This window comes from Zonotrichia leucophrys, chromosome 3 (genome assembly GCF_028769735.1).
Source record: "Zonotrichia leucophrys gambelii isolate GWCS_2022_RI chromosome 3, RI_Zleu_2.0, whole genome shotgun sequence".
NCBI lineage: Eukaryota > Metazoa > Chordata > Aves > Passeriformes > Passerellidae > Zonotrichia > Zonotrichia leucophrys.
The window spans coordinates 52,454,192-52,477,308 of NC_088172.1; the positions used below are offsets into that span (position 1 = coordinate 52,454,192).

General features: G+C 41.0%; 1 protein-coding gene across 1 annotated transcript in view; it reads left to right on the forward strand.

Moving 5' to 3' along the window:
• SCAF8 (SR-related CTD associated factor 8) overlaps window positions 1-19,065 on the forward strand; it is a 153,574-nt gene extending 134,509 nt beyond the window's left edge. The window contains exon 21 of the mRNA XM_064708204.1: window positions 18,993-19,065. The gene's annotated coding sequence lies outside the window, so the exon portion shown is untranslated. The remainder of the gene's footprint in view (window positions 1-18,992) is intronic.
• The last annotated feature ends 4,052 nt before the right edge of the window (window positions 19,066-23,117 follow it).

A 23,117-nucleotide genomic window follows, 5' to 3' on the forward strand; every position in this document is an offset into this window, starting at 1 on the left:
TACTGAATTGGGAAAACTGATCACAGCCCTTGAGGTGCAGCCTCACCAGTGCTGAGTACAGGGGGGCAATCACTACCCTCTCCTGCCGGCCACACCATTGCTGATCCAGGCTGGGATGCCATCGGCCTTCTTGGCCACCTGGGCACAGCTGGCTCATGGTCTGATTCTTTTCTGCTGAGCCACTTTCCAACCAATTCCCAAGATGGTGGCCTGCTGAGTCAAAAGTACTAAAAAAACTTTTCTGCACTGTTTCATCTTCTTTATCAAACCTTCTTTTTTGAGCCCTGTCCTTGTAGGTTCTGCAGTCTTCAGTATAAAGCTTATTGGAAGCAGTGTTTCCATGTAGGAAAGTTTCCAGAGGTGAAAATTTTGAAATGATGCAATTGCTCCTTTCCCCTTGTATGACGGGGAATGAAGAGCTCCGTTATTTCTCTTGCTACCTTGGGCTGGCTTGGAAAGAGCATTTGGAGAAAGATGGATACAATGGAGTAAACAATTTTTCTGGTGTTCATGTCTAGCTATTTTATGCCTCAGGAGTGCTTGTACAGCATGCTGCAGGTTCCTACCAGAACAGTTGCCAGATGACCTGGAGAGGAAGAGGTGCCAAGATCTCCTTCTCTGTACAGTGGAAAGTTGCATTGAGGGAGCACTAACTTAGAGCAACAGACAGAGGTGTCATCCTCATCAGGAGCACTAGTCAAAGGCACCTGAAGCCAAGAATGAAATGATGCAGAATTCACATGTACTCAGGATCTCCATGGCTCTGTCAATTAAACAGCTGCAGAGAAGATCCCTGACAGAGTGATGGCACTGAAGTTTTTCCCATGAGGCATTCTACTTGGATGACTTGCATGACTTGCATAAAACAGCCATCTTCATGGTGTCAGGAAGGAAGAGTTTTGCTCGACATAGCTACCTAGGCCCTTGGTGTGACAAGTGTATCTCTGGTTAGGCAGGAGTGCTGTACATGGAGAATAGGAGGAAAGTTGTGTTCCTGTCTGTAAGAGGTGTTGAGACCGAATCTCCCTTCTACTCCTGTTCACAGTTTGTGTACAACTTTTAGAGATCATTTCTTTGTGTATTTCCCCATGGTATTTCAGCCCCCAGCTCTGTGACTGCTCTCAGTTTGCATCTGCTTAGTGGGAAACTATTGGCTCCACAATATGCATCAGAAAAAGTTAGGATAAATCACTTCAGACTGACAAAGATTATTTTAAAATGGGGAAGGATGACGACAACCTTCTCACCCAAACCTCCAAAACGTCATTTAAATTTGTTTTCAGAAGATGAACAAGGGAGCAGTGATTAACTGCAGCTCCTGCTGTCTTCCTGTCTAGCTCATACAGCAAGAGGAGCAGGATGAGATGTGTGAAGAGCTTGTGTCAACAGTGCTAGTCACTGCCCTGTGGTCTTGGGGAGTAGAAAGACTCTTGGGCTGAAAACTGAGCATTTATGTGGGCTGCTGGTGTGCCTATGTGAGCAATGGGCTGTTCTGTTGCAACAAAACAAGTCAAAGAGCATGGAGGATGCTGTTTCAGAATACCTTACAGTATTTTGCTCTACTTAATACTTTAAGGTTTTTACTCTTTGGCCTGTGTTAGCATAAAAATAAGTACAGGACTATCAGACTTTCCCCACAGGACAAAAATTCCATTTTCCAACCACCTCTAATTATTTCCATTCTGCTGTCTGGAAAGGATCTGGAGACAATTTAGGAAGCCAATTTAAAATTGACTTGGGAAAAAAATCATTTACCCTCCTGAGCCTCCTTAGATGTGCAGCCAGTGGCATGTGATCAATAGGAAATCTCATGCTCAATGATTCTGATGCTCACAGAAGGACCTTGAGACCATGAAATTAAGCCTGAGGACTGCTTACCTGTATGTGTGATTTTTGTAGACGTGGTGGACTGAACAGCTCACTTGTTGAAGAGCTTTGTGTGGTGGGGGAAGTGACAAAGAGCCATTAAAAATAGGCAGAGGATGGCTGTGCTCTTGGAAATGCCTTGTCATGAGGCGAATGGCCAGCCATTCCCTGCTTTCTTTATGTGGGAGCTTGGGTGATGTTGCAGTTTCTGAGCCCAGCAGTGACACGTCCAGCCTGCCGTCCTGAGGGTGCCTGTGGGCAGCATCTGTAGTTCCAGCAGCAGAGGGAAGGAGGCAGGGAGGCAGCAGGAGAAGTGTGCGTGCATGTCTGGTACCCAAGCACCGCTCCTCCCAAAGCTGTGTCCCATCCTTGCTCTGTGGATGGACACAGATTTTTCTTCAGCTTTTCTTGCATACCAGGTCTACATAAATCATCCTGAATATCTCTTTAATCCTATTAGGGCTGTGTTCAGCTGGGGTTTGGATTTGTCACTAATGAGCGCTTGAGGTTAGTAATTTTCAATTATGCTTTTCTAGCTCTCAATTAAAAAGGTGGTTGACATTTTATATGGAGAAGTTTAAAAACTCTTTTTTTCATTTAAACTGGCTGCAAATTATAAAATCAGGACTCATGGGTGTACAAAATAAACATTCTTGAGAAATACTGTAAAAAGTGCTCTTTATGGTTAACATTTCGAATTTTAGGATTTTTTTAATGTGCTTTGTGCTATGTTGGCAAATTGAAAAAATATTGGATCCTTATATGGAGAACCAGCAATTTCCCACAGCCCTGCTTTTACAGTGCTGAATGCATTTCATTTTGTGTGTGATTTTCCCCATTCGCCAACTGACTACATCATACAGTTTTTTTGGCATATTCTTTCTGTCTTATGACCATCAGCAGATATTTTGAGTAGCATATTATAAAGCCACAGATCCTTTTTGCTGCCTTGTATTTTTCCTGTTGCCACTGGGAATGGAAAAGATTTTATTAATTTTGTGGCGTCAGATGAGGATTCAGCAGAGTCTCTGTGCCTGACCCCAGCGCCCGGTGCTGGTTTCCCTCCCCGTTGGCAGAGGAGGGACGAGCCTGATGGTCTCCAGTGTGTTCTTTAAAAGTAGCACAAGATTGCTCTGGAGAGGTATGAGGAAAACGATTGACACTTATAAACGGTTCAAGATGCTCTGCAAATCCTTCAGGATGATCTAAGTGTCAAAGAGATGGAGCTGAATTTGAGGCATGCTGCTGAAGTGGGGAATAACTGGAGCAAGGAGAAGATGGGACCAGGCAGAGGTCTGGCGAGAGTGGCTGCAGAGACATGGAATATTCTTGCACAGCAAACTAGTGTTTTATGGAAACGTAGACTGGTCACCAGAAACTGAATTACAGAAATCAGGGCGGGTGTAGCACTGCTGGGTGCTGCAGTTGTTGTAGGGCTCCATGAGGAATTTTGCCCTCAGGTCTGGCCATTGCAGCAGTAGGAAGGAATATAGTGTGTATAAACTACCAGGCACTTCAGAGCAGTCTGAAAATTTGTGGTGTTTAGGACATTGTGTTTATTTTGGGCAGCATTTGTAATGAGAGTAACAAGTGGTTGCATATTGGAGGCTGGTTCAAGTGGTGTAAAGTAAGATGCGAGTATGGGTTAGCTTGGCTTAGTGGGTGTGGGGAGAGAGAGCTAACGTGCTAATCATCATCCCTGAAAGCTGTAACTCTTGTGTGTAAGGGGCTGTTCCTTAAAACACTCTGAGGAATTATGAATGGGAAAAATTGAAAAGAGTAAGCTAAAGTAGGAAGTGTAATCTGAATAAAAAGATAATCTTTACAGTCAGATCTCATAAGTAGAACATTTCTTTGGGGAAGGGATGAGTGCCCTGTCCCTCGAGTTTAAATTTAGGCTAGGCAGGAGATCAGAATATGCATTGCTGGGAGGCAACTCTTCACTGGCAGGAACAGGATTGGCTTCAGTATTTGGCCATCAGCAATGTTATTATTGTGAAATGTTTCCTGGAATAATACATGGGGGGTTGGTATCATGAAACAGTTTAGTTTTTGTTGATATATTTCTAAGAGCGAAAATATCTGTGATGAATTGTCGCTGTCAAATCTGTGAGCCAACATTTTTATTAGAGACGATGTCCTGCGAGATGTCCACGTGCACAATTATCTCTGTAGGAGAGGGTGCCACCCAAGGCGATACTGATGGATCATTCACTAAACGCTGTATTGTAAATGACTTGTGTATTTAGAGCTAAGAACGTGTGAAAAGGGTGGAGTTTTATTGCTGCTTTCAAGTTTGACTTTAGTCAGTTACATTTGTTCTCTTGCACTTTATGATCGTTAGGTCCCAGACATAAAGGAGGGGATATATTCCATTCACTGAATTCAGACTGATTCTTAATCAGTGGCTACTTCTTACTTGTATAAAATTGGTGTAGGAATTAAGATTTCTAGCTTGCCAGGTATGAAGAGTAACAAATGGGGCTAAATCATCAAAAAAAGTGTCCAGGTTATTTAAAGTACTTACACTTACCACTACTTTTTCCCTACCACAAAATCCTAATACTAGATTTTACCAGTGTCTAGGCTGGGCTTGACCAATAAGCCCATTTAAATGTTTTGTTTCTTTTATAAAAAATTACTTCAGTTTGGAACAGTGCTTTATTTTCTCTGGCACACATGCTGACATCTTGGGTTTTTTTTTTTTTTATTTTGTGCAGTATTTTGCATTTCAGTGGGACTTGTGTGTTATTGGGAGGACACTCTCCCAAACAAAACTTGTTTGGTAAATACTTCAAGCAGCTATGTGGAGTTAACTGGTGTTGGATCTCAGGATGAGAGCTTGACATTAATTTTTTGTTCACTTGTATTCTCTATATCCTCTTGAGATAGGAAGTTCTTATTGTTCAGTTATCTTCCTCAGACAAAGACCTTTTCATGGAGAACTTTTATGTTTTGCTGTTGGCTTTTGCTTTCATCCTTATGAATTTATTCGCGGAATTGTTGTGGTTGAGGTTGTTTGTAGAAAATTAATCTATAATACATTGTTTGCCATATTTCACTTGGAATTGTGGTACAGAGATTATTCATAATTATTCGTTATTCATAGGATTTGTTATTGGCATTTTATAATAAGTGTGTATATAATTTTATTTATTCTTGTATGTATTACTGATATAAACATTTTAAAATATATAAATATAAATAGTTTTGCAGAAAAAAGATAGGAATGATTAAATGGTGTCTTCAAAAGTTCATAGGAAGTTTATGGAGAAGCCATGCCGTGTCTGTAAAGATACACTAAAATTCTCTCTGCTGTATCTTATCCTGGTTCCCGCAATGCTTTCTGAACTAGTTTTGGTTCAGGAGCCATAATCTCTGAAGCTTTAAGCACTAAACCCTGAAAAGCTCCAAGTTCGTGGTTCAGCCATGTGAGGTCTTTGCTATCACATGGGTAATAGACATTCCCTCTTGCATTCCCTGAATGAAAAGTGAATCAACTAGAAGCATGTTTTTACTAAGCCACGTCAGAATTTTCCTCTGAATTAAGGCTATATAATAGGTCCTTTAAAGCTAAATTTGTACAGAAAGGTCTGAACTTTTTGTTGTTAGTCCAGATATAATTTGATGGCTCCAGTTTTATCACTATTAAATTTACAGTTTTGTTTTATCTGAATGAATTGGAGTGTGGTTAATTTGTATGCAACTTTATATACCACTAAAATCTTCCATATAGAATTTAGATTAGATAAGGTTCCAGGAAACAAGAGTCTTAGATGTGAATGACTGTAAACATACTTTAAAGAGTTATACTGTAAGGATTAAATAAGGTTTAGAGTTAATTCTCCTGATTTTTTTTCTTGTTACAGAACACAGCAAAGAGTTTAATTCAAGTTCTAAATTCGGATGCATATCATTACGATAATTTGCTGACTCATAGTATTTCATGGTCTATGCTACTTTACATGGTAGTGCAATGGATGGTGATGTGCAAAAAAAGTCAACAAATCAAGAATCTGTGACTAATAGAAGCCTGCCTTTTTGATAGCAATTAATTGATCCACGGTGTCTTCTTAGCACATCATGCCACGTTTTCTTGCCTCGGGGATTTCACAAGGTGGCTGAATATGGATAAACTAGGAAGACTGGAAAGCTGAAGCTATCATCTGATTTTTCTGAAATTTCTGTGGCTAAAATAATCAAATCAAATGAAACTTTCCCACGTCTTCTTGTTAAAGATCAAGAAAATAGTAAACTGTTTTCACACTGTTCTTACCCACATTTGATATTTGTATGTGAGGTGTGTGTGGAAACTTTCCCCTCTTGTGCTTCTCCTACTAGGCACTGACTTCCACAGTAGAGTACTTCTCCAGAGTAGTTAATGAACTTTGGAGGTTTTAGTTTTTTTTTTTTAAATAACTTAATTATATTAATTATTTTTCCCCTTTCACCTTTGCCAACAAGATGTTAGGATGTTTTCTCTCCGTGGTAATCTCGTCAGTTTTGAGAGGTTTTGAAAAAACCTCTGAGGACTTGTTCTGAATCTCCTGTCTTTTATGCCTGTTGGCCATTGATACATCATTCCTTAGGGAAAAAGCATCCAGAGGGTTCATTGTGCAGTTTATCAGACCATTGTAATAACTAAAAATGTGTAAAAAAACGGTGAAGGGGGGTGTGGGAGGGGCTGGGATGTGGGACTAAGTACGAAACAAAGTGAGTTTTGCTGCCAGGACTGATACATCTTTTGCAGATACTCTACCTTGCTTTCAGGGGAAGTAGTCTTCCTCTGGGTTTGCATTCTGGTGCAGCGCTCATAAAAATCAATGGAACAGTCTCCTAATGAGTAGTGCCTGCAATCTTCTTGTAGGCACAACTGGGTACATGCTGCTTGTGTTTCTGGTGCTGTTAGGTAGAGGTTAAGGGACGAATAAAAAGATAAAAATTTTCAGCAGCAATAGCAGCACTCCCGTGCCGAATTCCTGGTGCTTCCACCGCACATCAGCCCAGGGACTGGGGGAAGGAGTGTGAGGGGTGGTTGTGAGCCTGCAGGGCTTCACCCAGCCCTGAGCCCCTTCTCTGGCCGCTCATGCCATCAGTGGCATGGTCAGTCAGGGGCTGGAAGGCACAGGTTCACTGGGGAATGGTGGAGTATAAAGGGAATTTAGGAATCAGATAGGGGTGGGACTTCCTCACATTTACATTAGTTTATGCACTTCTGTGATATGAATACCAAGTGTTTAGAAGGAATTAAATAGTTAAGTTCAAAGTCCTTTATGTGCCTAGCAGTGTCTAGATGGTTTATAGCTGCAAGTAAGCAAAAGGTTTACTTACAAAATTGATTTATATGTTCATTTATGTTCTTGAATATTGAGAACGGGGAGGGAATTAGCAGTGTTGCATGAGCCACACTAGCACATTTTTCACCTTATATGGAGAATTGCCTGCCACTTATCAAGCGGGGTTAAATGTGCTGTTATTGTCACATTCCTTAAAGTTGGAAGAAATCTTGTTTCTCTGACTAAAGATGCAACTCATAAGCTTATGATTTTGTTGTTTGAATACTGTTTTTTTCATCCAGGAATTGTTGGGATGGGCAGTGCTCCTTGAGAAAAATAGCAGCGTGCACATTTTCGCTGCTGTGTTGTGGAGTTCATCCCTCAGCTCGGGTGGAGAAACTTAGATGCTTGCAAGGGAAAATATGTTTCTGTTTGGAGTCATCTGGAGCTCCTCCTGGCTGGCTTCGCTGGTCCTGAAGAACACAACAGGAGGGAAGGTCCCGGGAAATGAAGGGAAAGACCTGCAAATCGTGTACACGTGGTATTTAAGGGGGTAGACTTCGGTTTTGTCTTTTCTTTATCCCTGTTTAAGTGGCTGGTGTTTGGAACATGGATTTGTTGAAAGGATTGTGACTGACGGCTGTTGGCTGTGAAGTCATTGATCTGCTGGTGATTTGAGGGTGAGATGGAATTAGTGGAAATATGGAAGTGGAGACAAATTGCTTGTTTAGTCATTGCTAATCCTGAACCACAGAAGCCTGACAAAAGACTGAATACTTGAAAGGTTAAGAAGGTGACAATTATCAAATTTCCTTTTGTGATAATGTGCCATTGATGGTTGCATCCACTGAAATATTTGCATTTGAAAAGTGGGAGATCAGGTCTGGCTAAGTGTAAGTTCTTCAAATTAAAGGACTGCTTTCTATTTGAAATATTTTTGTGGTTATGGCGTTCAGTAGGGCAGTAAGTCTCACCTGCTGCTGCTTCTTGGTTTTTTTAGGTACCTAGAGTATTATAAGTTTTTTAGTATGTGCTCTGCCACTCTTGTGACTTGAGTTTGTGTTGTGATTGCAGAGATTTTTCTATGGTACAGCTTGGAAAATAAAATACTTCAAAAGGTAGTGATTAGGTGCAGTGGTTAGAAAACCTGGCTTAAAATTGCTGTTGCTGATTTCACTTTCATGCAGATCCAGAAGAGTTAACTGGAAAATGATACTCAGGTTTTTCTTTCTCCATAAAGGCAGTGTTGGCTGTATTTTTTTGAATAATAACACGTAAGGAAGAATTCATGAGCCTAGTAACATTTGAAGCCAACAGAAACAAAAGGGTAGTTTATATGGCTAAATACTTTGAAAAACCAACATTTGAAGCATTAAGCCAAATGTTTGCATTGAAGTATCCATGCAGTTTTGAAAGGGTAGAGCAAAAGATACAGTTTTATTTTCTGTTTTCCTGTTTGTGGTTTTACCATTTTATGGTAACCATAGCCTTTTATGGCTCACCAGAATAGTACCAGATTTCTTATCATGTATGGATATAAAAGAATTTAAACTACATATATTTATTTTTAGGACTCCACCCTCAGGCTTTGGATTTTGTGAACAGCTATTTCAGTAAATTTACATCTATATGTGGAAACTGGCAAATTGAATACTGTGCAAATTCACATTTTAAAAAAAGCAACTGCTATTATAGAAGCTAAATGATATCATAAGAAAGCCAAGTAAAAAAGATTGCATTTTCGTTTGCTGCTAAAGGAATGACCAATGCTTCCTGCTGGCTTTTGCACCCTGCAATTGGAGACTCTGGCGTGCAAATGGTTTAAATAATGCTGGGGTTTGTGTCTGCTTGGCGCTGTATAATGCTGGGGCTGAGGTGACTTAAATATACAGTGTGGGCCAAGCTCAAAGCCCTTTCTCGGGCAGAACACCCATTGAAATCACATTTAAGTGTCGTCAGTGAAAGCCTTGCCAAACAAATCATTATGGATTTGACCCCAAAGTTATTACTACTAAATTTCATATGTAAGCCTTTCATTATAGTGTTTTTTAAGAATGGAGTACTTGAGTGAATCCTGGAATTCATTATAACTCCGAGTTTTTAACAGGGTATCAAGCTCTTAAATTACATTTTCATTACTAAAACCAGTTTCTTCCTCTTTGTTTTTTCTTCTCATTTTTTTTGTTGCTCAGAAAGAAGTACAAGGGGTTCAGAAATATTTTACCTCAGGCAAGCAGTCTACTGAGGTGCCTAAATTAGGAGCTTAATCTTCCAGCTCTCCATGTGCATGGTGGAGAGGGTTGTATCCAGAGGGGATTTTGCTCAATGCCATCTTTTGGATGTGACTGTTATGCCCAGGGGTGGTGTAGGGTGCACTGATTTAGGAACCCAGAGGGATGTGGCTGGTTGGCAAAGGACCTCTATGATTTATGATGTGAGTTACATATAATTTGGTTCAAAATTCCTTTTTAGGAGTTAGCAGGTTAATTTTTTTGTCTGCCTTTGCTCCATGGATGATGGGGATTGGCAATAGAGCGGTGTCCTTTAGTACAGAAAATCTCTCATTGGGATGGGATCTTTTTGAGGTCTTCAGTCTCACTCTCTCGTGTGCTTTGTGTCTCTGGCCTTGGTTCCCTTCTGAAGGCTGCAGGTTTCATCCAGATCTCATGAAGTGTTTTGTGAGTCATGATGTGGACTGATGGATTATGTGACCAGATGTCTGCAGTGCCTGGCTGCTTGTAGCAGGACTGGCTGAACCAGGTGGTCCCTTCCTGGCCTCAGATCCCAAGAGAGGGATTTTCAGCACAGAATCTGGAGGTTTCATACTTTGTACAGCTAAAACTTAAAACTGCAGTAATCCAACCTTCCCCTGTTTAAAATACTGAAGGGACAACAACAGAAAGGGCAGGCCACTGGGGTTTTAAAGCTGTTTTAATGTCTTTTCACTTCCAACTGTATTACACAGTATTAGATATAGAAGATGGTAGATAGAGGTAGCAGGAGCACCCTTAAGCACACCTCCCATATTCTAACATCATATTTTCACCTGTGTTTACCTCTGGCCAGCCTTCAGTCATTCAGACAAAAGATTTCCAGAGTGTTTTTTCTGCTTCAGGCAGAAACCTCTTGGAAAGATTTTCTCCAGAAGAACTCCAACTGTTTTTAAAAGAATGCATTACAGAAATTTAGAGAGATTTGTCAACTTTATTTAGCCAGTCATTCCTTCAAAGCATTGTTATACCTTCAGGGAGTAGAAGGGGGAGTCAGGGTGCTTTTTGCAGCCTGATGGAAATTAATACAGACCTACCAGCCTGCCAGAGTTGGTGAAATTGTTATCTGCACGTGCTCACAAGAGCTTAGAGCTTTGCTGATACAATCACTGAACACTCCCACTTTATAAAATGGAAAATGGGCTTCTGCCTCACCAGCCTCTGTCTGTGCCTGGGGTGATGATGATGATGGGTGGTACTGAACACCCAGCTGGGTAGGTCCATGACTCCTGCTGCCTCTGCTTTGTTGGAGGAAGTGGTATCTGGGTGTTTAATAGTCTTCCAAATTGATTAAAGCTTTATGCCAAGGCATACTTGAGGCAATAATTGAAAAAATACTAGTTTTTTGCTAGTTATCACTCATGCAGTTAATTCCGGTAAAGCTGAGAGTAGAATTTATACTTTAGTCCTTATGCTACTCTCAGGAGTGTTGGGGTTGAGAGGTGTGATGCCCAAAGTTTGGGAACAAGGTTCAAAAAAGAACTTTTGTCTTCTACATTTTTTTTTTCTCCCAGATTGCAGGAGACTCTATAGGATTGTATTGATAATTCTTTGTTAGTCTAAAAGAGCAAGTGTTGGAATCATGACTTCCATAGAGGGAATGGATCTCTCTGCTTTGTTTAAAAACAGCTAAACATAAAAATACTACTGAGAAATTTTATGAAGGTTGCAATAAACCAACAAAAACAAGAATCTAATGCGTGACATCTTCAAGCGGTTTAAGAAATCAGAATAATGCAGGTTGATGACTTGAGGGTGATGGCAAGACCAAGGTCATGTCTTAGTTATTCTGCAGGATGGGAATGAAGTTGCTGCTGATGTATCAGCATTGGTCCAGCCAAAGTCTAAAGGCTTCATAGAGTTTGGGTTACCTCCTCCCATTTTCTTGTTCTTTCACATTTATAAGGACATTGGCAACTCTTCCTTCTCCCTATCTCAAGCCCTTTTAAAATATTCATCTTGCTCAGAAAACACAAAATACTCCTCCTAGTGAGAAGTGCTTTAGATCTTTGCCTTGTCAGTCATGATCCCCGAGAGGCACTAGGAGCTTTTCTGGAAGGGAACATTTATATTTGCTCAAGTAAGGTGGAAAGGAAGAGGGAAGCACTTGCCAGCCTCTAGTGTTGGCCAAGTTAGCAGGCCAAGATCGGGATTGCAGCAAATAGACAATTGTTTGCAGAGTATAAACGACTAGGCTGTTCTTATGATCTTTCTGCTAATTTGTTGTGCTAACCCTGATAAAGAACAATATTTTACCATCCTTCAAACATGCATTCACATTTCATACCCAAAGGTGTATGTTGCCATGGATGTCCTTGCAGTATTTGTGAGACACTATTCCACATTTTCAGCCTCTTGCGATTATTGGGATGGTGTGTAAAAATTGTCCCTTAAGACAGTGACTGCCCATCTCAAAGCATGCTCCCAACAAAAATGCCACTAATTAAAACTTGTGTGAGTGGAAACATTGTCATCTGTGTCAACTTCAGTCCGTTTTGAAGATAAACGTAAGGATTGTTAGAACCCCTTTGTGAACTAAAACAGTTAAGCAGTTCAAGACCCTATGTTATAAAATCTTAGATAAGAGTTAGTTAATCAATGTGACAAATTATAGGTTTGTCTGCCTGTCAGATGGAATTAATGGTGGGTGACCCAGGGAGTTTGGGTGCTGAGGTGAGAAGGAAGAGCTCCAGTGTTTTGCTTCATGTTTGTCTTGATGTGCTGAATTTTTTCAAAACATTTAAACAAAAGAGACTGAATTTGGGTCTCTATTTCAGGTTAATACTTTGAAGCTGTTTTCCCCCACAATTTCTGTTGCTTTTAATCAATTATGAATGTTCTGATGTAAATGCAGAATTAAAATAGTAGGCTATTTTCTTGTGCATGACGTAAGGTCCAAAAATTTATGCCAGATGACTGTTCCGGAAGAGGGAAAATAAAATACTTGGGAAAATCTAAGAGAGTATTTTCTGAAGCATATCTTCCTGCATGTGATCTGTAAAATGTAGGTATTCTAATTTTTAAATATGGTATCTATCACCAAATGTGAGTAATGAGCTGTTGATAATGTTGGTAGCTTTACAGAAAATATGAGACTTGCCTTTCTCTGTATGCAACTTTTTGCTGGTTTTTGTTAGCCTCATGGAGAATTTCACAGAAATTCTCAGCTTTTTTCAGTTTTCAGTTCTTTTGAAGGGTTTCTTTTGGGAGGGGGGTAGACTGGTGGGAGGGATGAGGTTTTGTTTGTTTGTAGGTTTTGTTATTTTTTGCTTTGGCTTAGTAGGGGTTTCTTTGGCTTTTTTTCTTTTTTGGCCCTGAACATTACCACATATTGTGTGTCTTTCCTGGGGTGTTCAGCCTGAGCTCTGACAGAATAATGCCACTGTTGCTTTAAGCCCATAGTGCTGCTTTATATAGATCTGGCCTGATTTATTGTGTTGCTTTAAATAACAATAAGAGAGTTCATCTCCCTTTCAGAAAAGGTTTATGACTGATCTCTGCCTGGCTAGGAATGTTTATTTTTCTTAAGTTGCCTCTCTGCAAAAATGTTTTGAGATTGAGAGTCCCAAGCTGGTGATGGCTTGTGCTCTATGCAGCTCTAATCCCTTTACCACTAGAAAGATGTGGTTTGTGATGGATCTCACATAGATCAGGCTCAATTCTCAATTTCTCTGTCCTTTCCCTATTGGCCATCCTGTTTTCAAAACTGTGTCATTGAAGTGATCTATGGGTGTTGGCAAAACCATCAGAAGCCTCGGTAAGATTTAGTTACTGCTCCTAGCCCTTTGCAATAACACAGGCTTATTTTCTTTTCTCCATAACTGATGATGAAATAACTTTGAAATAAACAATTTGAGAAAAAACTTTTCCACCACTAGGGATAATGGCAGTAGAGGAGGGAATCACAGTGGATTGCTTCTGGATGCTTTTAAAGCGGCATGCATCAGCTTTCTTAAAAATGTAAACTTGAAATACAAATCTTAAAATGCAGTATCAGCTATCTTGCTTGGAGCCATGTATTGATTATGTATTAAGTTCACAGAGGCCAATTGAAAAATCCTTTCTATCCCTGTTCCAGGAGTCTGTGGGGCTGTGTTGTATCCTGTGTGGTAACTTGTGCTTTGAAAGTGGATAAATAATGCCAAGTATGAGAAGAAGCATGCATAGACGAGGAGATGATATGAAACATGTAATTTAGGACACGGAAGGGAAAGCTCTGTTCTTCCCTTTCTGCTGAGCCTGGTTTTCTGGTCTGCCCCATGTCTGCCTTCCCAGTGTCACTTTCTGGTGACCAGGAGAAGGATTAGGCTGCTCCTAAAGCTGTGTCACCAACTCTACCTGCCACTTTTCGGGAGACCTTCCTGAACAAAGGGAGAGCAGCAGGAGGATTATTTGCTTGAAATCACCTGGGGCTTTTGTCACTCAACCTGTGGTAAGGAAATGGTGTCTACCTTGGTCACAGGGCAGTGGGCAAGGAGAGGGTCATGATGTGGGAATGATTTCTGTTTGTGTATAGAGACCAGGAAAGGAATTTCATGGAAGGAGAAAAGTTAGCCAATCCTTGAGGCTGCTGAGAGCACCTGCAGACAGAATTGTGGCTCCAAGGGCAGATGAAGCATGAGCTTTTCCCCAGTCAAGGGCAACATGGGTTGTGGTGCAGAGCTACAGTCTAGGAAGTCTGACCTGCTTTTCAGGGCTAAAAGTCTCATAATCAGGCTGTAGACCAGCTTGTGCTGGAGGAATTTTAGTAAGATCTTAAAAAAGAGTGAGGAAACCTTCAAATAAGTTTTTCTCTTTGACTGTCTTCCTAGGTGGGGACACTGAAACCACTGGCTGGCTGGAAGTATACCTGGTTTCAGTTGTGGTATGCACTTAATGCTGTGCACATTCCTGTCTAGTATCAGTGTCATTCCTACTTCCTTGCCTGAGCCAACTAATTCAAGACTGCAGGTCTTGGGCAGAGCTTTGCAAATGCATATTGAACCTCCAGGCTTGTTGTGCTTCTTTTGTAAAATTAAAATAATTAAAAAAAAGAGAAAGTAGATGACTATGAAATTTAGGCAAGGAAATGTGAGACTTCCTAAAGAATAAAATAAAATAAAAATTATCTCAGAATTTTAAGACTGAAAGCTTGTTGTGTTGTGGGGTTTTGCTCCTCCTTTTGAAGTTGAATAAGGAGGAAAGCAGTTTGGTGCAGAACTAATTATTCTACAGTTCTCTCGGGTTGAGTGATCTGTGTTCAGTCACACCTTCTTCAGGTAACTCAAGTGCATTAATCAATGATCATCTTTCTAATTAAACTGCTGAGTAGAGAGAGGATTTAGAGGATGATCATTAGTTTTGTGCAGAATCAGTATATGAAGGGAAAGTAGTGTTAACAAGATGTTCCTTTTTCCCATATGATCAGTCAAAGGTTAGGAAAAAGGTCAGAACTTTTGTTTGTATGTTGCCTCTGAAGTGCAAATCATCAACAAAAATCAGAAACAAAATTCGAGTGCTTTCAGGAATACATTTTGAAATTAGCAAGAAAGGTGGGGAAATAGATGATTTGGATCATCCCAGACATACATGTCTGCTTGGCTCTGCTCTGCATCTGACAGAGCAGTTAGGGTAGATCCTGAAACTTGGCTTGAGAAGGGGAGATTTCCTGAAACAGACACCTAGGCACCGGGAAGTGAAGTCCAGCTTTCCTGGTGCAGACAGCTTCTGCCTTCTGGGCAGGGCAGCGTGCTGTGGCACTGCCCTGCCTTTGTGGGCAGGCTGAATGGATGTGCTCAGCCTTGGAATGGTCCCTTCCCAAGGGCTGGAGGATTTGCTGTCCCTGAGCAGAGCTGAAGCTCAGTGTGTCACTGGGCAGCCTGGGCTCCCAGGAGCTGATTTTATGCTGAATGTGTGAATGTCCTCTGTCGTGTCCACTATGACACGTGGTGCATTTGGAGTTGTTCAGTGGGGCTGGAAAAGTTGTGGGATTTCTGTTTGTGTTCTGTAAGCAGGAGCAGCTTTCCAGCAGGCTATCCCCAAATTTCTCTAGGGGAAAGGGGAGGGATGGCTACCCAAGAAAACCATGTGAAGCAACCTGATAGACTGCTGCAGAAAGCTGCAACAGCTGCCACAAGCTATTCACCGATGTTTGGTTGAATATAGATGTCACAGATGAAGTTAAAATCTCTCTCTCTGGTGGTTGACAGGGCAAAGTCTGGCTGTGTATCTTGTAGAGTTGTTTGCAGTGCATTTATAGGAGGGTGCTGTGCTGTACTTGGTTTATCTACCAGTGGCTAACCCTGGGGGCAACCACATGAATAATAAGCGTCACTTCTCTGCTCCTTTCTTGCCAGACCTGTTGAGGTTCAGTAGTAGCTCATCCCTCCCTTTTGACACACGTGCACTGCAGCTCAGGGGGATGGAGGTGTCTGTAGAGTTTGTCTTCCTGAATTGCTCAGCACCTCATCATTGTACACTGGCTTTAACCAGGGGCTATAGTTTTTAATGACTATGCCTGGCAACCCAGCAAAAAAATCCAAAAAACCAATCAGTCGGTGTTCGCTCCCTTCTTCTGCAGACAGCACCTGCCCTGAGTTTGTACAGCCCTTCCCAGGTCACAGTTGAGGAACTACATCTGCGACTTTAAGTGTTGCTATTGTGTGTATAAAGTAATTCACTCTTTGTTTACAGTGGAGCTGGAAGGGCCCATGGTAGCTTTGAACTAAGGACTTTGCTTCAGTGCCATGCCTGCTAGCCATTTGCTGGTGTTTATTTTTGTGTGCCCTCCTGTTCAGCAGGAAAATGAAAATGTGAGTACTAGATGAATGACAAACCAAGGTTGTTACCATAGCACATACTGCCTAATCTATGCTGTTGAGACTTTCACAGCTATGCCTACCTGTCTGTCCTTAACTAAATGACAGAGCCTAGGGTGTTGTATATGCCACACTTAGTGTATGGGATTTTTGTCCTTGTTTGTTAGCAGGAGGTAAAAATCTCAGTCTGGGATGTGTGAGGTTTATGTGACTATTACTTTAGTACAGGAATTCTTTCTTTCTTGACTACTACTTTATCTTTTTTTTTGTCACATGGAAGTTTTTTTTTTTTTAGATTAATTCCTTCAGAAGTGCTTTGCCCTTGGTAGAAATTTAATGGGAATGGTTGGTATTAAAGACATTTTGGGGGAAAGGAAAAAGAGAGGAGTGTTGTAAGCTGGTATGAGATGCCCATTTCCTCCTAGCCTGCTAGAAAAAGATACCTGAATGTGTAAAGGACTGTATGTATGGAGCAATATTCTACCCTATAGGTTTTTCTTATGTTAAGCCTTATTATTCAAGATTGTGCAGATCCAGAGAGATGGGTATTGCAGATCTGGCAGAGCATTGCTGGCAAGTTTGTATTCACCACGGCAAACTTCCTTCAATATTTGCTGGACTGCTTGTGGGGGAGCACTGTGACCTCCCTGAGAGGTTGCTTACTGGGAGGGCTGGAAGCACTTCAAAAAACTTGGCCCTCTACCCTGGCCAGGAAGTTTTCTTCAAACAGAGCAGGGCATCATCCTCAGTAAGTGTTCAAGTAAGACCTGACTGATAGGGAGGGACTTCTGTGATACTTTGCCATAAATCAGTTCTTTTGTATCAAAATAGCATACCATCTGCCTGCTATAAATGTTGTGTTCCTGTTCCAATGCAGGTAGAAATGTTTTAGATGGACATTTACAAATTTGTGATGATTGAGTACTGTGAGATCACCCTGGCTGCATTAGCCAACAGCTAGCTGCATTCCCCTATAGGTATGGGTCAGGTTTGCCCATGAGGGCAGAGTATAACACTGCATTGTTGAAATTACACAGAACTCCTGACACAGATCTTACATTTAGCTCTGTACTGGGTATCACTGCGTGCCTGTCAAACTATTAGTAAAGAAGCCATGTCTGTGAAGAACTGGAAATGTGGTTCCAGCTGGAAAGGAAAATGCTTGAGCAGCACTCCTCAGTGAGCTGGAACATGGGAAGAAAAAGGGCACTTGTCAGTTCAGGGGTTTTGCAGATGAGAGTGATTGCCCCAGGTTTTGAGTCTTAGCTGCTGGTGCTCAGGAACTGAACCCCATGGTGAAGGAAGCCCTGTGTGGCTTTGAGGAATGGAGCCATGCTGTGCCATTGTGTAGCAAAAGGAAGTGTGACAAAAAAAATAAAGGTTGGGCACAGTAGCAGTGCAGTGAACTTTGGGAAAGACAATACCTGTGACACATGGATCGTGGCATTGTTATCTGAATGCCATAATCATGGCACTTGCCGCCTTGTCCTGCAGCTTTTGGCTCTGTCTCTTACAGACGTGGTTAGGAGGGCTTTGGTGGTCTGAGCTCTAAATGTTCTGTGTAGATAGATACACCTTTCCCCACCAGCAAAGCAGGTCTGTGTACTTGGAGCTTAACAAGGAGGTTTTTTGTGTAACAACCAAGAATTTAGTTGCATTTTATTAGTTACATTTTATATACGCGCATTTCCTCTCGGGTGTAACTTGCAGCCCGATGCTGCATTTTACTTTGCTGGCCCACTGTTAATGCATCCATTTTGTGTGGTGGTTTTGTAGCTTGTATTATTTGCTATTTTATTTGCATTTTATTTTAATGGAATAGCTTTTATTTTCAGTGACGTCAGTTCAGGACTTTGCTCTAATTCCACTGTCTTTGGAAGCAGGAGTATGATAAAATTCTTGTGTTAGTTTTAATTACGTTTTATGTCAGCTTAACCATTGTAGATATCAGGATATTTTTATGACAAGGTGCTTTGTGCTGTGAAGAAGCTGTTTAAGATCAGCTGTGCCAATTTGAACATCAGAGAAAACATTATAATACAGTCTGACACTTTGCAGAATGAAAATGACAGGCTTTGTAGAGCATGAAGTTCTCCTTGCCAGCTTTTGGGAGCTCAGTTAGTCACTCTCCTTATTCAATGCACATATATTGAGGATGGCTGGTGTCTGTTTTAACATTTTCAGGTGACGTGGGCAAAGGAGCAGCTGATTTCTCCACATCACTCTCCTCAAAAGCAGTGGCTGGCTGGCTTTTCAAAGCCTGGCTTGCTTGGTGCAAGAGAGCTTCCATGGGAGATTTTTGTACCTGACATACAGATATTTTGTAGAGGTCCTGGCTGGGATTTCATAGGAGCTTTAAATATGAACACATAGAAACAGGCAATCCTGTTGTGGTACAGGCATAGTTAGTGGTTAGGGCCACCAGTGTGGAAAAGGGATAGTGCTGGCCTGTTTCAAGCCACCTTTCCTGGTTGAGTGTTTCCTAGACGGAAACTTGGACAGCTTAACACTTGCTCTTCTTGAAGCAGGTGGTTGTAATGTGTTGTTTTACAGGTTTCTATTTTCCATTTGTACACAGAAAGAAGTTTTTAGCTGTGAGCAGTAGTGCAGAATGCATAAGTGAGGTATGAATTGAGTGATGTTTCTAGATTTTTTTTTTTGCATGAGAGCTGTTGTTCATAGTAGAGGTTAATGATGTAGTTGGCAGTGGTTCAGAACAAACCTTATTTCTATTTTGTGTATCTAGGGATACAAGTGTTAACAAAACAATTTTTGTTTTTCAGATTGCCAGTGCTACGAACACAGGGACTTCCAGCAAGAAGTTCTTCAGCTTGTGAAGCCAGAAGGACACCCCAGCCCCTCTCTGTGCTTTGACTCATGATGCAGAGGAAGCAAGACATTTAGAGAGCAAATAAGTTATGAAAGGTTTGTTCGGGTTTTTTTGTTGATTTGTGGATTTCTGAGTGGGTAAATTGCATTATGAAACATTATAGGCATGGAGCCAGATAGAACCAGGTTAAAATTTGCTTTTGTCCATGGGTCTTAATGTTTTGTGTTGGTTGGGTGTTTTTGAGGCTTTAGAACCAACCAATAGAGAACATCAGCACAGGGAGAAATGTAGGCTGTGTGAACTGCTTCTTTCAAGGCATTAATCCAAATATTAATGCTTGTGACTTCAAAATAGATTGTATTTAGAAAACTTCAGTCCAGACAAGCCTCCAAATCTGTAAACAATAGAGATACAGTTTTCTATATTTAGCAGGGAAACGGAGGGGTTTAGGCTTTTTTCTGCTTAGCTCACAAGAGTATTATGATGTGGTAAATTTATCAAAGGACAGGGAATGGATGAGCAGGTGTAGAGTGCATTGTTTGAGAATTAGACAGAAAATTATCAGCAAAGAGAGCCCTACTCCTATGTCTCACCTAAAGGAAAGAGTGACATTGCAGTTTAATTCCAGAGACCCCAGATGTCTTTCTGCTGTAGTTAGAAATGTTGTGAATGGCACAAGAGAGAGACAGAGAGGTGCTTTGGTTGAGGGTTTGAAAGACCTGGTGCAACTGAGCTCATGATAGGGCAAGTTTCCTCCATCCTTTTTAGTTTTGTCATCTGAGATAATTGTCTAGAGTTGTTTTAGAGATTTTAAAAGGCTTAATCATGATGCTTTGTAAACAGGTGATGAGAGTGTTTATTCAACTTTTCATTATTTTTAATTGCTTCAGCGTTGTTTGCTACTACTAACAGAAGAAACTTGACATTGTTGTCAATACCATGATATCTACTACACCATGTATGCTGCTAGTTATCACAAAATCCAGACTTTGTTTGGACTTTGTAGCAGGAATCCACTGCACAACCCTGACAAAGCTGCCTTTTAGCAAGTTTAGGCCTATGGGCAGTTTGGACATCACAGGGAAGGAAAATGGTTGGACCTCAACACATCCTGTTCATTCTCATTCCCCAGGAGTTTGTCCTGTGCAATCATATCCACTGGCAAGGGATGCAGTTCCAGAGGGATTTGTTCTCATTCCATGCTAGGACAGAATTGTTTTGCTTTCCTGACAAAACATTTTGGGGCAAAATTGTGCTGAATAAGCAAGGGGAATTTGTTGCAGAGTTACAGGGCTTTTCCCTCCTTGATGGACACATACCAACCAGGTGATGATTAGACCTGATTGTTATATATTATTCAAACACTTAAAAATTAATACCTGTACGCTCAGTTTACTTTGTAACCCATTCATCTCTTTTAAAATCAGTACATAATGGAGCACTGCTAAATTTTGTAACCACTTAGAATTTTGTCACAAGCAAGGGATTTAGGGCACTGCTGCCACAGAAGTAAATATGCGCAAACTCTGCATATGCTGTTGTTTGGCTAATGGAGTATTTGGCCCATTCTTCTCTAAAACAGGTTATTTTTAATACTAGCATATACATTCAGGATGTATTATAAAATTATAATAGATTTGGAGGTGTGGTCAGTGTTCTGCTGAGCATGATTGCAACAGGTCTAGAGGGTCTTCTGAATTCTGGAGTTTCCCTCCTCAAAAAAGTAAATAATACAAAGAAACAACTCAAAAATAGTCAACTTCTAATTGATTTTGATAAAAGGACAGCTGTGAAACTGTGCCATTGATTGATAAAATTAGACTTACTATTCCAGTTGTGCCACAGCCATAGGTTAAAAGCATCACTGAGATTTTATGCACTGCAGCGCTCATAAAAGTCCTAATTTGCTGTATTAGTCAATCAGCTGGGGGCTTGTGGGGTTTTTAGGGGGTGTTTTTTGTTTGTTTGATTGGTTTTCTTTGACCTGTGTTGATAAAAGGAAGTATTGAACCTTATTCTAAAATTTAATGACACTGTTGTCTGTTGGGGTGTTTGTTCTCACAACCGTTGGTGCTTTTTGCCACGTTTCATTTCTTTGGGAGGGATGCACTGTTTATTCCCTTGCAAGTTCTTAATCTTTTTAGCAGTCAGTGTGTTTTGTTTCATTTTGCCCACATGCAGCTCTCCAAAAAGCAGTGACAACCCAGCGTGAGCTTGTCAGGGGCAGAAGGTGAATTTGCGAACCACGTGAAGGCACAGAGGAGAAAATTACGGCATACAGATTCCTAATGATAAACACACTGAAAGCATCCTAAAATTATAAAGCAGTGTGGTGCATTAAAACTCTAATTTGCATTTTGGCTAAGGCGTAGCTGCATTTTTGGACTATCCCTTTAATTTGGTTCTTTTAATTACCTGCTGATGAGTTCCTGTGGTGGAAGCAGCAGGAGCTGTGCCTGCAGCAATTTCCTGGCATAGTGGTTTCTATCAGACAGAGCAATGGGATTCCTAAGGTTACTTTGAAATATGGGGTCTCCTGCTGTAAACCAGCAGACTGACACGAACAGGAATCTAATTAAAAAGTCAGAGATATTGAATAAAGCTCACAAATGCCATCTGTTCAGCTTTTCAACCTGAAATTACTCTATGAATTGCAGTAACAAGTTTGATTGTTCCTGCATTTTTGTAGCTGAATTTTGTTACAGCAGCCACCCATACAGGCAGAGTTGTGCAGGCTCTGTTAGTGTCAGTAACTGCTTGGACCTCTTGAAGTATTCCAGCAAGGTATGTTTGGGCAATAGTTCTGGATTAAAGCTTAATCTCATGAGGAAGGCATTGATACCCTGCAAAGGCCTTGCACTGATTTGCTAGCCTGGAGAATGCCTGGAAAGGGGCAGCACCCATCTGTAGATTTTGCAAAAAATTTTTCCCAGGTTAATGTAATTAAAACAAGGCCTGGTTATTTACCTCCTCTGCAAGTGAAAGTGTTACTCATTGGTTGAAGGAGAAAATGCCAAACAAGTTTCTGGAGTGAGGAGGGAAAAAAACTCTACCAAGTTTGTGATAGAATAATCAGTAAGCAAATCAAATGTGAAAAGAAGACCCATCAGTGTTTTGATGAAAACTATGGAATGGAGTAATCTTAAAAACTCTTTCAGTGATATGTAATGTTGGTGCCAGCAAAGTGCATTCAGCCTTCATACAGAAATGAAATAGGGACATTGCAGAAAGAAACTTGGTGGCAATTTGGGCAAACGCCTGTGTGTGTAATATACAAGAGGAAATGTTTCAAAAACCATCTGAGGAAGCAGAAGAAAACTTTTGTGTGCCAATGGAAGTCTTGTGGCTTGCTGTTAAGTTCTGTATCCAGGAAACAATTTCTCATTGACAGACATAAATAATGACTAAGAAACTGATTTCCTAAGAAAATCATTCTAGTTTATGCGTTTTTTGCATTATCTCATAAGAAATATATAAGGCCCTAAAGTCTTCAAGGTACAATAATATTAATGTCTCCAAAGCTAGGTCTCTGTAGTTACTGCCTACCCTTATTTGCTAGTTGTAAATTGCTTTCCCTTGTGTTCTCTGTCACAACCATGGCCTACACATGCACATCCACAGCTGGTCTACACCATCAGCAAGGACTTACTGAAGATGATACTAAGCCTTACTAAAGATGACACTAAGAAGTTAGGCATGCCTGACAAAGTTAAAGGATGCTAATCTCCATCCACAGGGCGGCTCTCCCTGTTACATGTGTTCTGTTTGACACCTCTGTGAGCTGGCACTGCTGACAGAGTGCTGGGATGAAAGGATCACCTTTTCCCTGTGGAGCTGTTGGGACCGTGGTGCATGGACGATGGTACCATGGGAGGGGGGAATGCTACTTCCCAGGGGATCACACAGGGTGCTGATGTGTGACAGTGATGGCTTGTGTGAGTACAGAGCAGAAGGAGTATTTGTGTTTATATTTCTCTGAGAGGCATTTTACTGAGGGCACTGTTAGTCTGGATAGGTGCTTGTTGTCCCACCTGAGCCTTAGCTCTGTCATCAGCAGTCTGTGGGCATCCTTGCTCTG